This window comes from Pipistrellus hanaki, assembly GCF_964339955.1.
Source record: "Pipistrellus hanaki genome assembly, chromosome: 8".
Classification (NCBI taxonomy): Eukaryota; Metazoa; Chordata; class Mammalia; order Chiroptera; family Vespertilionidae; genus Pipistrellus; species Pipistrellus hanaki.
The window spans coordinates 78,009,576-78,021,775 of record NC_140510.1 but is presented as its reverse complement, the minus strand read 5'-3'; the positions used below and the strand labels follow the sequence as shown (position 1 = coordinate 78,021,775).

At 39.8% G+C, this 12,200-nt stretch overlaps 1 long non-coding RNA gene across 2 annotated transcripts; it reads right to left on the bottom strand.

Annotated features, from left to right (window-relative positions):
• Window positions 1–666: 666 nt before the first annotated feature.
• Window positions 667–11,685, bottom strand: LOC311627089. 2 transcript variants are annotated; one of them, XR_014795832.1, is made up of 5 exons: window positions 11,060–11,685; window positions 10,336–10,393; window positions 8,605–8,676; window positions 5,036–5,134; window positions 749–841 (listed from the first exon to the last, which is right to left on the bottom strand). It is a non-coding gene; the product is annotated as an uncharacterized lncRNA (long non-coding RNA). The 2 variants fall into 2 exon arrangements; XR_014795831.1 differs by having other exon boundaries at window positions 667–841; window positions 10,336–11,685.
• Between the last annotated feature and the right edge of the window lie 515 nt (window positions 11,686–12,200).

The following is a 12,200-nucleotide window of genomic DNA, read 5'->3' as shown; positions in this document are numbered from 1 at the left end:
AAGGGGTTGGTAGCGTGTTTTCTCCTGAGGCCTCTTTCTTGCCTTATAGATGGTCACTTTCTTCCTGTGTCTTCACATGATCTTCCCTCGTTGGGTGTCTGTGATTTTTATTTCAACTTCTTATAAGGACATATCATATTATAAGGACATCTATAAGGACATACCAGTCATAAGGGAATAAAGTTCACCCTAGTGACTTTATTTTAACTCTGTTTTACAACCCTTTACAGACCTATTTTTAAATACAGTCACTCTGAGATATTGGAAGTTAAGACTTCAACATATGACTTTTGGGGAATACAATTCAACACATAAATAGTGACATTCCCCAAGGTGATGGCTGCACAGTCATCCCAACAGCATTCCAGCTAAGCTACAGCTAAATTCACACTGGACAGCAGCTTTCTTTGGCCAGGACTATCTTTATACGCCATTGTGAAAGGTTGTATTGTGGAGCTGTTAAATAAAGTTTGTTGCTTTCCATACCAGAGGTGGCTATATTCCAGAAATGAATGAAATGTTTTCTGTGCCTTTTCCGTAATGGGAGAAAAAGGAGAGGAGAGAAATTTGGAGACATTAATACTGTCAATGACTATTATAAGTATTTAGGAATACAAGTTTTAATCCTACTCATGGGTTTCAATTTCATAGAATTTAATCTATATAGTAACACAAATTTGGTTTATTTTCCTTCTGATTCAGTTCCACTTGCAGCGACTTGAATTTGAACTCTTCAGAATATAGAGGAGGGTCAAAATACAATTAGTTTGCTAAGCTGTCACATAAGATTCTCTTGCGAACATTTGCTGTATTTTCCTTGGCTGACCAAGCACTTTTCTCCCTGAAAAGTAAACACCAAACAGTTATCTATGAAATAAGTCAGAGCAAATATATTTGGTCAGATACAGGATAAATAGATCACAGACTGATTAAAATAGTCCTAAACAAAACAAAACAAATCTCTAAGGCATACAGATCCAACCTGAAGGCTTTCAAAGGCAAAAGAAACAAACAAAACATTTAAAGTGTGCCTGACTAGTTCATATTTTTATTCAACATATATAGTTTCCTAAAGCTTTCTTCTCACAACTATACACCAACTAACACCAAACCATGAGGCTGACAGAATTTTTACAAACTGTGATAGTCCATGATGTCATAGATCACAGGGAACTCTAGAAATTCTGGAACCCACAAAATCCTGGAAAACAATGTAATGATTTCTGCCTCTGGAGACAGGATGTGAATGGAAGAGGTTGATAACCAAGTTTGATATTCCAGGTAATAATGAGTATTATTTTAATGACCAGGAAATAATTTGAGGAAATATATGGAAATATATGGAATGTATAGAGAAAGAAAACATTTGACTTGTAAAGCAAAACAAAATCCATCACCTCCACCAAAAATGAAACATTCATTTTGTGTTTCCAATAACAATGAGAAATTTAAGTACTTTGCTAGCCAAAAGGCCCCCCACCCCACCCCCTTCTATTTCACTTCTATTAGTCCCTTAGCAAAACTCAGTATCATTACAATTGCAGTTGGAATCATAGAATTCAAGAGTTCAATGGGAAGTTTGAGATTTTTTTTTTTCCCTCCTTGAATCTCCCTTGTTTTTTGGCGATATCCCAGTATCCCGGTGTTCCTTCCATCTCTCAAGTTGATTTTTCTGTCTTCTGTGCAGCCTTTTTTCTCTGTCCGTGCTCAGATATTGGTGGTTCAGTCCTTCATGTTCTTCTCACTCTTTCTGGGTGATCTGATTCCCTCTCACAGCTTCAGCTGCTGTCTTTATGCTGATGACTCCCAGTGCTTATCTGCCTCCTGAACCACAGCCATAAGCCCAGCTCTCTCCTGTCCACCCCGCTCTCGATACTACATAAGTACTTTGCGTTCACTACTGAACATCCAAGACTGTGCTCATGGTCCCCAAATAGTGGTAGCCAGCCTCCAAGATGACTCCCATGATCCCCACCCTCCTGGTTTTTATGCCCTTGTGTACCCCTTCCCACATTAATAGGGCTGATCTGTGTAACTAAAAGAAAACTGAGGAAATCCCAGGGTGTGCTTTCCAAAGCTTAGTAATAAGGTACTGTTGGCTTCTTTCATGTTCTCTTGTATCATTTGCCCTTGGATCATTTGCTGCTCATCAGGAGGACACGCATTAGCCCTAGGGAGAGAACTGTGGGGCATGGAAGATGCCTCCTACCAACCACCAGCACTAACTTGCCCGGCATCTGAGTAAGCTGAACTAGAAACAGAGCTCCAGCCCCAGTCAAGCCTTCATCTGATTATACGCCCACCAATATCTTGATGGTGACCTTGTGAAAGACCCTGAATCAGAACCATGTCGCTAAGCCATTCTTGAAACTTGCACCACAGAAATTGTGTGGGGAAAAAAAAAAATGTTTACTGTATTGGGCCACTACAGTGGGAGTCATTTAGCAAATATATAACCAAAACTCCAACAAAAACTTCTGTGTAATTCTTCCTCAGAGGTGTACACCACAATCTAATTTCAGCAATTCACATAAAAATAGTGAGAATCTTGTTTAAGATAGTGGCAATACATGTGTCAAGAAATGAATGGACTAAATATACATTAAGGAAATATTTGATAGAACTTGGTGACAGGAGGCAGGGGTAGGGAATGGCAAGAGTTTAAGGTGAGTCTTGTTCACTGGGTGTTAGATTTTATTTAGCTCAATTCCAAAAGGAAGGAAAGAAATATTAAGGCAAGTAAACTTTAATGGACTAGGTCTTTCATAAATCACAGTTTGCATGATTTCTTCACAGGAATCTGATCTTAAACATCATGATTGAAGAGAAGAAATAGCAAGAAGGGATTATCTTTATGATAGAACAACAATAATCTTTTATATTTCTGTTTATAATCTTGAAATTTATCTGATATGTATTATTTTATTTGCTGCTCACAACAATAGTGTATTAGCTCAGCCAGTTTTCATGCAAACTTAAGCAGTGAGAAAAAAATGAGATAGTGTACCAGTTAGTGAATGTTTTTAATAGAAATTGTGACAGAGGACCCAACTCAAACTGGCTTAAGCTAAAAAGGGATTTTTATTACTAAAAGTATCAGAATAGATATGGCTTCAGGTCAGCATAATTCAGTCTTCAACAAGGCTGCCAAGGTCCATTTCCTGGCTCTGCCTCATTGCTTCGTCTGGGCTGGCTCACTCTTAGGCTCCATGTGGTGTGTGGCTCAGTGGCTTTAGGCTCCTAGCATGACAAGCCTGACACTCAGGTCAGTAGAGGTAGAGGAAGTTTCTTCAAGCAGCTAAGTTCCGAGATTCACTCCGATTGGCTGTCCGCCCCTGAATCACCCACATAATTCAGGGATGCATGGAATGCTAATGGGCCAGGCTTAGTTTTCACGCTTCCTCCCTGGAGGTTAGAAGAAATCAACCCCATCCTAAAGCTCCTGGGTTGTGACTGGAAAAGAGGTCGTTTTCAGAGGCAAGTCAGAGTAGGGGTAGCAAAGCAGTGGATTCAGAATGCTAGGTGACCCAAAATCAATAACTGCCTGATGGAAATCTTATCTACAAAGCAGGGAACATGTGTCGGGTGTGTAGCCATCACCAAGAAGAACATTGTTAGGTCTGAATGTGAAAGCAAGGCGGAGGGAGTGCCTAAGCTAGAATCAGAGCCCAGAGACCCCGAGGGTTAGATTGATTGGCGCCACAGCTAATGAGTGAGGTCAGCTGTCCCACAGCTCCAGAGGTGGAAGGTGGTTGCCTCCCGTCTCCACGTCCATCCACCTTCTCGTTTCATGGGCTGAATCATCCTGTAGGCTAAATGTTGCCATCATACTGCTATCTTTGAGACTCCCATAACGGTAGAGGAACCTGAAACTTGCAGAACAGAACCAGAGTTGGAGGTGGGTAGAGGGTTGGTTTCTATGGATCAGGCAGCATCCTGGAAAGAAGGGCCACCTCTGCCCGGGGCAGTGGAACGGAACGGGTGGCTGAGCCATGGGCAGGCTGTGCATCCTCTGTTAGCACGGAGACCCCCATCTAGCTTGGGGTCTCCTGGAAGAGAACCTGGCCTCTACCCCCACAGCAGGGAGCACAGGATCATGCGGGGACATTGCAACAGAGTGCGGCAAAGGCTCTGAAATACTGTGGAAAAGTATGTTCCCAGAGAGGAGCCAGAGTGGTTCTTCACAAGCAAAGTGCTGGGAAAATGTGAGTAAGAGGTGGGTGAAGCAGTCAAGGCATGATCACTTAGTCACAGCATCCCAAGAATTCCACTCAGCGTCCTTACAAGGCTGGCCAGCAAATGTCAAGGCTCAGGTGGATCAGCATGAAAACCCTCTGAAACACCCTGGGCTGTGTTTGCAGGCATTTGGAAAGATTGCTCATTTGGAAACGTGCGCTAATGATAAAGCACAGTTTTCAATTGAAAACTCATATATTAATATACTCCATGGTTGGTCCTTACAGAGAGCTGAATAATTTGAATATAGGAAGTGAGTTGAAGGACCAATCTGTCATGACTCTCTGACTTCACAGTATGTCATCTTCCTTTCTGCTGCCCTGATTTTTATGTCTATAAGTAAAAAATAAATAATCTCCATTATAGGAACATAATGAAGATGAGAAGAGACAGTATAAAAACATATATTTGAGCCAGGAAGACAAAAAGTACTATTTAAACAAGTGTATTCTGTAATCCACATTATTGCTAATAATGACAGTTATAGTTATATAATAGTAGTACATGTATGTATCAGAAAGAAGAAAACAGAGTAATTTCTAGTTTGGGTGAAGATGTACATACGAATTAAGAAAAGAGTAATAACTCTTAGCTATCAATTGATTTTTTTTCTTTGTTATATGGCAATATTTTTTTAAATTAATTTCAGAGAGGAAGAAAAAGGGAGAGAGAGATAAAAACATCAATGATGAGAGAGAATCAAAATGACAATGAGGCTGAAACCAGTTTGGCTCAGTGGATAGAGTGTCGGCCTGTGGACTGAAGGGTCCAAGTTTCGATTCCAGTCAAGGGCATGTACCTTGGTTGCCGGCACATCTCCAGTGGGGGTATGCAGGAGGCGGCTGATCATTGTTTTTCTCATTGATGTTTCTAGCTCTCTATCCATTTCCCTTCCTCTCTGTAAAAAAATAAATAAAAATAAAAATAAATCAATAAAATATATTTAAAAACAAACAAACCAACAATGAGGTACCATCTCACACATGTCAGAATGGCTATCATCAACAACTTAACAAATGACAAGTGCTGGTGAGGATGTGGAGAAAAAAGAACCCTCGTGCACTGCTGGTGGGAATGCAGACTGGTGCAGCCACTGTGGAGAACAGTGTGGAGTTTCCTCAAAAAACTGAAAATGGAACTCCCATTTGACCCAGTAATCCCACTCCTAGGAATATATCCTAAGAAACTAGAAGCACCAATCAGAAAGGATATATGCACCCCTATGTTCATAGCAGCACAATTTACAATAGCTGAGATTTGGAAACAGCCTAATTGCACACCAACAAATAAGTGGATTAAAAAATTTTGGTATATCTACACAATGGAATACTATGCTGCTATAAAAAAGGAAGGAACTCCTACCATTTGCAACAGCATGGATGGAGCTGGAGAGCATTATGCTAAATGAAATTAGTCAGTCAACAAGAGATAAATATCACATGGTCTCACTCATTTGTGGATTATAATGAACAACATAAACCAGTGAACAAAAACAGATCCAGAGACAGAGAAGCATTGATCAGATGCTCAAAGCTCAGAAGGAAGGTAGGGGAAGGTGGGGATAAGGGGGAGAGATAAACCAAGAGACTTGCATGCATGCATATAAGCATAACAAATGGAAGCAGACAATAGAGGGTGAGGGTGAGGGCAGGATTGTGGGGATGGTGGGGTGGGGCAATGGGAGGATAACCACACATTTGTAATACCTTAATCAGTAAAAAAGAAAAAAAAAAAAAGAAAAAATTTAAAACAAACAAAATGATGACAGAGAATCACTGATGGGCTGCCTCCTGCATTCTCCCCACTGGGGATTGAGCCCACAACCCGGGCATGTGCCCTTGACCAGAATCGAAACTGGGACCCTTTAGTCTGCAGGTCGATGCTCTATCCACTGAGGCAAATCAGCTAGGGCATATATGGCAATATTTTGCATTCAAGGTCAGAACTGGAAATCAGGGTAACTTCAAATTTTGTTCCTTAATTTTCATTCTTTTCTAACAATAACCCCCTGATATATTAAAACCAATCTTTTACTGTCTAATTCTGGTGTGACTGGTCATACATCTCAAAAGAAGTATTGCTCACTTTTCTTAAAGAATTAATGGTGATTCCTAGGTGGAAGCATATAGTCATGTATCACACCCATGGACACTGGGTTTTTCCCAGCAGAGACGTCTGGCTGTTTTTGTGGTTGCCAGCAATTTCACATTTACTGTCCGAAGCAGAAAGGGCACAGCGTCAAATTCTTCCTTCTAATGCCATCTTGTCTTTCTGGAACTGGTAACATTTTTTTCTAATATGGACAGGGAATATTTTTTGAGAGTGCACAGTCATGTTAACGTTGATACCCTGGAGAAATGCTTTCAATTAAAATTCAGAAGGTTTAAAAATCCAGGCTAGAAAGGATTTCCCTGACCTACAAAACCTAATAAGATTTTTCCTTTCCATTTTCTCCCTCCTCATCTTCTCTAAGTGTGTGGAGCTGGCCTGCTTTCTTACCTGGTGGCCCCATTTAGCTCTGCCCTCTAGGCATTTAAGTCAGAAATGGCTTTAAAGAATGTTTTGAGAAAACTTGACATACTGATCTACTCTCAAAATCAGTGGGAAAAAAAAAAAAAATTTAAGCTGGAAAAGAGAAAGAAACCACAAAAGCAAAGCGATAATAAGATCTTTTAGGTGAATTAAAAAAAAAAAAAAAATCTGGCCAGGAGATAAAGAGGTTATTTGCTGTGATTGAGGGAATTAAAATTGGAGAAGGAGATGAGCTGTTGGGTGGATAACCAAGAGCGTTTTCCACAGGGGAGAAAGTGCCTATGATTGGTAAGCACCAGGATGGATCACTCTCCCTCCAACATTGTTCAGAGATTTGAAATAATGCTTTGGAGACAAAGCTGTGCAAGAATACAGGGGGCCTGGATGTTGCCACGACCTGCTATATGGTTTTGCCCAAGTTGCTTTAACCTCTAAGCCTCAACCTTTTTATCTCACAAATGGAAATATTAATCTCTTTGCTTAACATTTCAGCACTAGTTACATCATAAAACAGTTGTCAGAACCGAGTGATATAACAGACATGGAACTACTTTTGAAAATATGACAGTCTATTCAGATGTAAAAAGATAATTAAAGAGGAAAGAATTGAGCTTGAAATGAAGTTGGAATAAAATAGCCTTCTCTGAGAAATCAGAGGAAGTGAAGGATAACAACCATTCCTCTAAATCAAATCCTTACCGATAAGAAGGTATTAATTGATGGAGTGGAAGTGACACCACAGGAAACAGCCCCATTATCTCAGAGTAAATAGCAATCAGGTAGGTGGGTGTGGCCAGATGGAATTGGTTCTAGGCTTTATAACAAGTTCAGAAAAAGAGAGGTCGTGTGTCCTTGGCCTATAAGAATGCTTACCAAACATTGTGTGCACACAAAGTACCTGGGGACTTGATTAAAATGTATAGTGCAGTTCAATAGGTCTAGAGTGTGGCCCGCTAGTTAGTCTGCATTTTACACTAGCTCTCAGTGATGGTCAGTGCTACTATGTATGACCCAACTTGGTAATTTTATGGAACTAAGTGCCATATTTTATATTTGACAATTAGGTACACCTCCTGCTGCTCATTTTTTTTTATATATATATCTCTACTGATCTATGTCTGTTCTTTCAGTTAGCAAGAAAAATTACACTATTAGTATGATTATAGATTTTTCTAGTTCTCCTTTAATTCTTTTAATTTACTTCATCATTTTGAGGTTATGATAATAGGTACATACAGAGAGATATATGCCCAAACAATAATGAAAATGTTATTTAAGAATTTTACTAAAATTATTTTGTGTGATTTTTTTTTAAAGTTAGCTTTAAAAAGTTTATGTGTACCAAAATAGATATTAGATTATCTATAGTGTGAACAGAAAAATGTCCCCTAGGAATTTATAGCCTCAAAAGGGCAATGATTCACAGGAACATGTGGGAAGGACAGAAAAGCAAAGGAGAGGTTTCTGTATGGTACAGAAGGAGCTGGGTAGAATTTCACTTTTGGACAGATTGGGTGCAGGGAGGGGACCTTTATGAGTAATTTTGCCCTTTGGCCTTCATCAAATGGGATTTCCCTGGCTTCTCAAATAATGACTAATGCTGAAGTAAAGCAGAATTGCATGTTGTACGTGAGACCCAGCTTGGAAGAGGCCAAAGTGAAATAACCATGTATAAAACATGACCACATTTGCTTAGAACAGTGTTTGAACATCGCAAAGCAGAAGGGAGAGATTCGCGAGCTGGCAGAAGGTTCGAAGCCTTCTGAGATGGACACTGAAGCATTCCCCCCCATTTAGAATGCATAAAGGCAAGGTCGGGCCATTGGCCTCACTTACCCCTGAGAAACACAGCAACCGGTATTAATAACTTTGCTGGCTCTTCTAACCGTTCTCATAAGCATCCTTCTACTAAAAAAAAAAATTCAGTGTCATTCAAATGGGCAAACTGTCAGCAAAAACCTGCTGCTGACATTATTCATTGTCCAAACTACCCTGATCTATCAGACACACGAAAACTCATCACTGGGCACACGTGGACTAGGTATCCCTGACTTAAAGGAATGGTCACTGTCAGCAAAGTTTGAAGTGCAGAGACTTTCAATCAAATCAATCTTATTCTCCTATTGATTTCCATTACAAAATCTGAGATGCATTCTGCTGTTAAATCCCATTAACCGTGTACCAAACCCTTTGGAAATGACGTATTTAAAAGAAAAAAAGGATATTCTGATAAAACATTGACAGTGATATTTCATATATTAACAGTAAAGTGCTGTATTCAACATGTCACAACCAAAATATGGTCAAGATAAAACACAACACAATCCTACGAACTGTGTCTCACATACTGCAGAGGGTAACAATTCCCCAAACACCAGCAACTTAATTTCTCACTAGTTTCACAACTGTCTTGGCATTTCTATCATTATATAGCCGAAGGACTTCTTATTATTGTCTGAAAGTCTTGTCTCATTTTCTACTGGTTCTGTTCCCCAAAATCTTTGTCTAGAACCCCCGGAATAGATTGTGATGTTGTTCTTAGTTGGGGAAAATTAGCCAGGCAGACTCAGTCATAGTGATTTATTGGGTCCTAGAGCAAATTAAGCAGGGAACGTCCCTAAAGGCAGAACTGACAAAACTAAAGCTGTCTTACTCTGAGCACATCAAGAGAAAGCAGGGATCTCTGGGAAAGACAGTCAAGCTGGAAGAAACACACGAAGCAGGGAAAGAAGAGACAGATATGAGATGGATGGACTCCGTAAGAGAAGCCACCGGCGTATGTCTACAGGAATTGAGCAGGACTGCTGAGGACAGAACATTAGGAACAGCCCTCCATCACAGGGCCACCAGGAGTTGAAACTCATTCAGTGACACACACACACACACACACACACACACACACACACACACTCTTGGGATTTGCCCATCATTGGAGCAACATCTCCTGGAAGGAGTGTTGAAGAGGGACATGTGGATCTCTGAAGGCTGAACTAGATCCTTCAAAGGCCTTTCCTCACTTCGGAGACAGTATTACTATCTAACATTGGCAAGGTGTCTGTGTTTACCATTTTGTTCTCAACCAATGCACTTCATAATTTATGTCAAATGACCAAATGTTTCCCACAATAATATATTGAGTGACTGATTCAATTTAAATATTGATTTTGTTCTAAATTAAAGGATACTGACACTCCTAAGTGCTGGTAGCTCAAACTGGAAAAATGACCTCGGATACCAATCTCCATAGGAACGGTGCACCACAGGTCACAATAGCATAGACTGTCCAGCAGTCTAAGGTCCAGCAGGACATTCCGGACAGTACACTTCTGCTGAATTCTTGAATTCCTTACCCTCATCATCGTGGGAAGGCAATTTTTGTTAAGCAATAGACTACCTGAGTCAGAGCCACATGCTCATCCCCAGCAATGTGCCCGCCCCCCCCCCCCCCCAGGTCCCTGTTTATTTAACCCCTTTTGTTTGACCCATTGCAATGCAAAACTCAACATTCAGGGTTGGATTTTAAATTTTATTAAAAAAATAAATTTTGTTAAACTATAACATACTCACCAATTCTGAAAGGTCCATATAGCAACATTGAGATGTTTTCTGGAGATCAGCAGGCAACCTGCCAAGAATTTTTGGTTATGTCACCAAGACCAAGAGGAGGGTGTTTTTCCCCCCCATCTTATGTTCAAAAACGTCAACACGTCAGAGTCTCCAACTGACACAGTCAGACCCATGCTAACTGAATGCCCAAGGACCACAGTTGTAACGAAAATGTCTTTGCATGGACAATAATAACCAGAACTGGAACAATGACCACCAGGTTCCTGTGGTTGTGACCAGCACATTTTCCCCCTGCAGGCAGAGAGAGTGGGAGGCCAAATTATGGCTGAGTACGGAACGAAAACAAAAGATGTCTATTCTCGAGGAATATGTTTATAGAGGACATGATAGCCCTGATGAAGCTGCCATCTTTCTCTTCAACTAGAAATGATTTTCTGATTGCATTATGCATTTATGTAATTGCATGTATAGACACATACATTTTCTTCCAGATGCAAAGTTGATCTCTCACAGTCATGTTTACTGACACTTTTTTTTTTTTTATACTATCAAAGTAGATTTCCCAAGTTCACACTTTCCTCCACTATAGTAAGATTGTGAAGGGGGACAAAAGTATGTATTAATGATATGACAACTTATAAATTAGTCTCCCATTCAAATATTTCTTTTAAATCCCAGGACCCCTTCCCTTACCACCATACCCCCCATGGTGGCAAACACTTACAATCCAAATACATTTCTCACAGAAGTGGAAGGTTTCATGATATCAAGGAAAGGGAAGTTGGTAAAGCAGGTGGCAAAGGATCTATAAAGTTAAATGAAGGTAAGTCAACAGGGACGATGACAATACTGATGCTTTAGAAGAGTATACTTTGAGTGTCAAATAATTAATCAAGGCCCTTGGGAAAACTGGCGAAACCCTCACAAAAGTTTACAAAACGATCTTCTTTTTGACTATGGTATGAAAGTCAAATGTGAAAGGAAGCATGTTATAAGGTGCTTCACATTTTATAGAAAATAATTGCGCCAACAATACCTCCTTGATTTATTACTCATTCATTCTAATATGGACATAGGTGTACTTACAACATAAATTTTATTCAATATAGGGTTGAATAAATGTATTTTAGTAACACTGTGTTTTATTTTCAAAAAAAGTCCCCGCAAACCTTTTCCTCACTAATAGCTCTGAAACGTGGTTCCTGTTTTAAGTAGCTTTACGTTAAGGAGGCTTTGCCAGTGCTGATCACACAGTGCTAATAAAGACTTCCTACACTAATGAGGCAGAACTTCTCTAGTAGTAACCATCTGATGTCTTGTGTCTATTTACATGTTAAAATTTTACTTTTTTTTTTTTTCATAAAATATCCTCCTCTTTCCATTTTTTTTTTTTTGGGGGGGGGAGATAACTTATTTACCCTTAGGTGTTTCCTGTCAGATCCCTTCCAAATGGTGACATTATTAAAAGTAATATTAGTGTCTCCAAAGGCAGCTCATGTAGAGGGCACAGACTTTGGAATCAACTTGGAGTCAGACTTACCTTTGAATCTGCTTCTGCCACTAAATAGGCATATATGGTAATGAGCAAATTATGCGTCCTCTCTAAACTTGGGTATCTTCCAATTGTGAAAATGAAGCAAAACAGCTCCCTCACAAGATTGTGGTGAAGGTCAGGTGCGAGCATGTGTACATCGCCATGCACAGAGAAGGCATTCAATAATGTGGCAGTGCTGTTTGTTTTTTATTTGTTTGACTGCCAAAGTTCCCTTGTGATCTTAATTTGTTGATTATTTTATACATTCAGAATCTTTGCATGTGTCTTGCAATGTGCATCTAGGGCTGTTAGGCTGTAAAAAGTAGCTAGG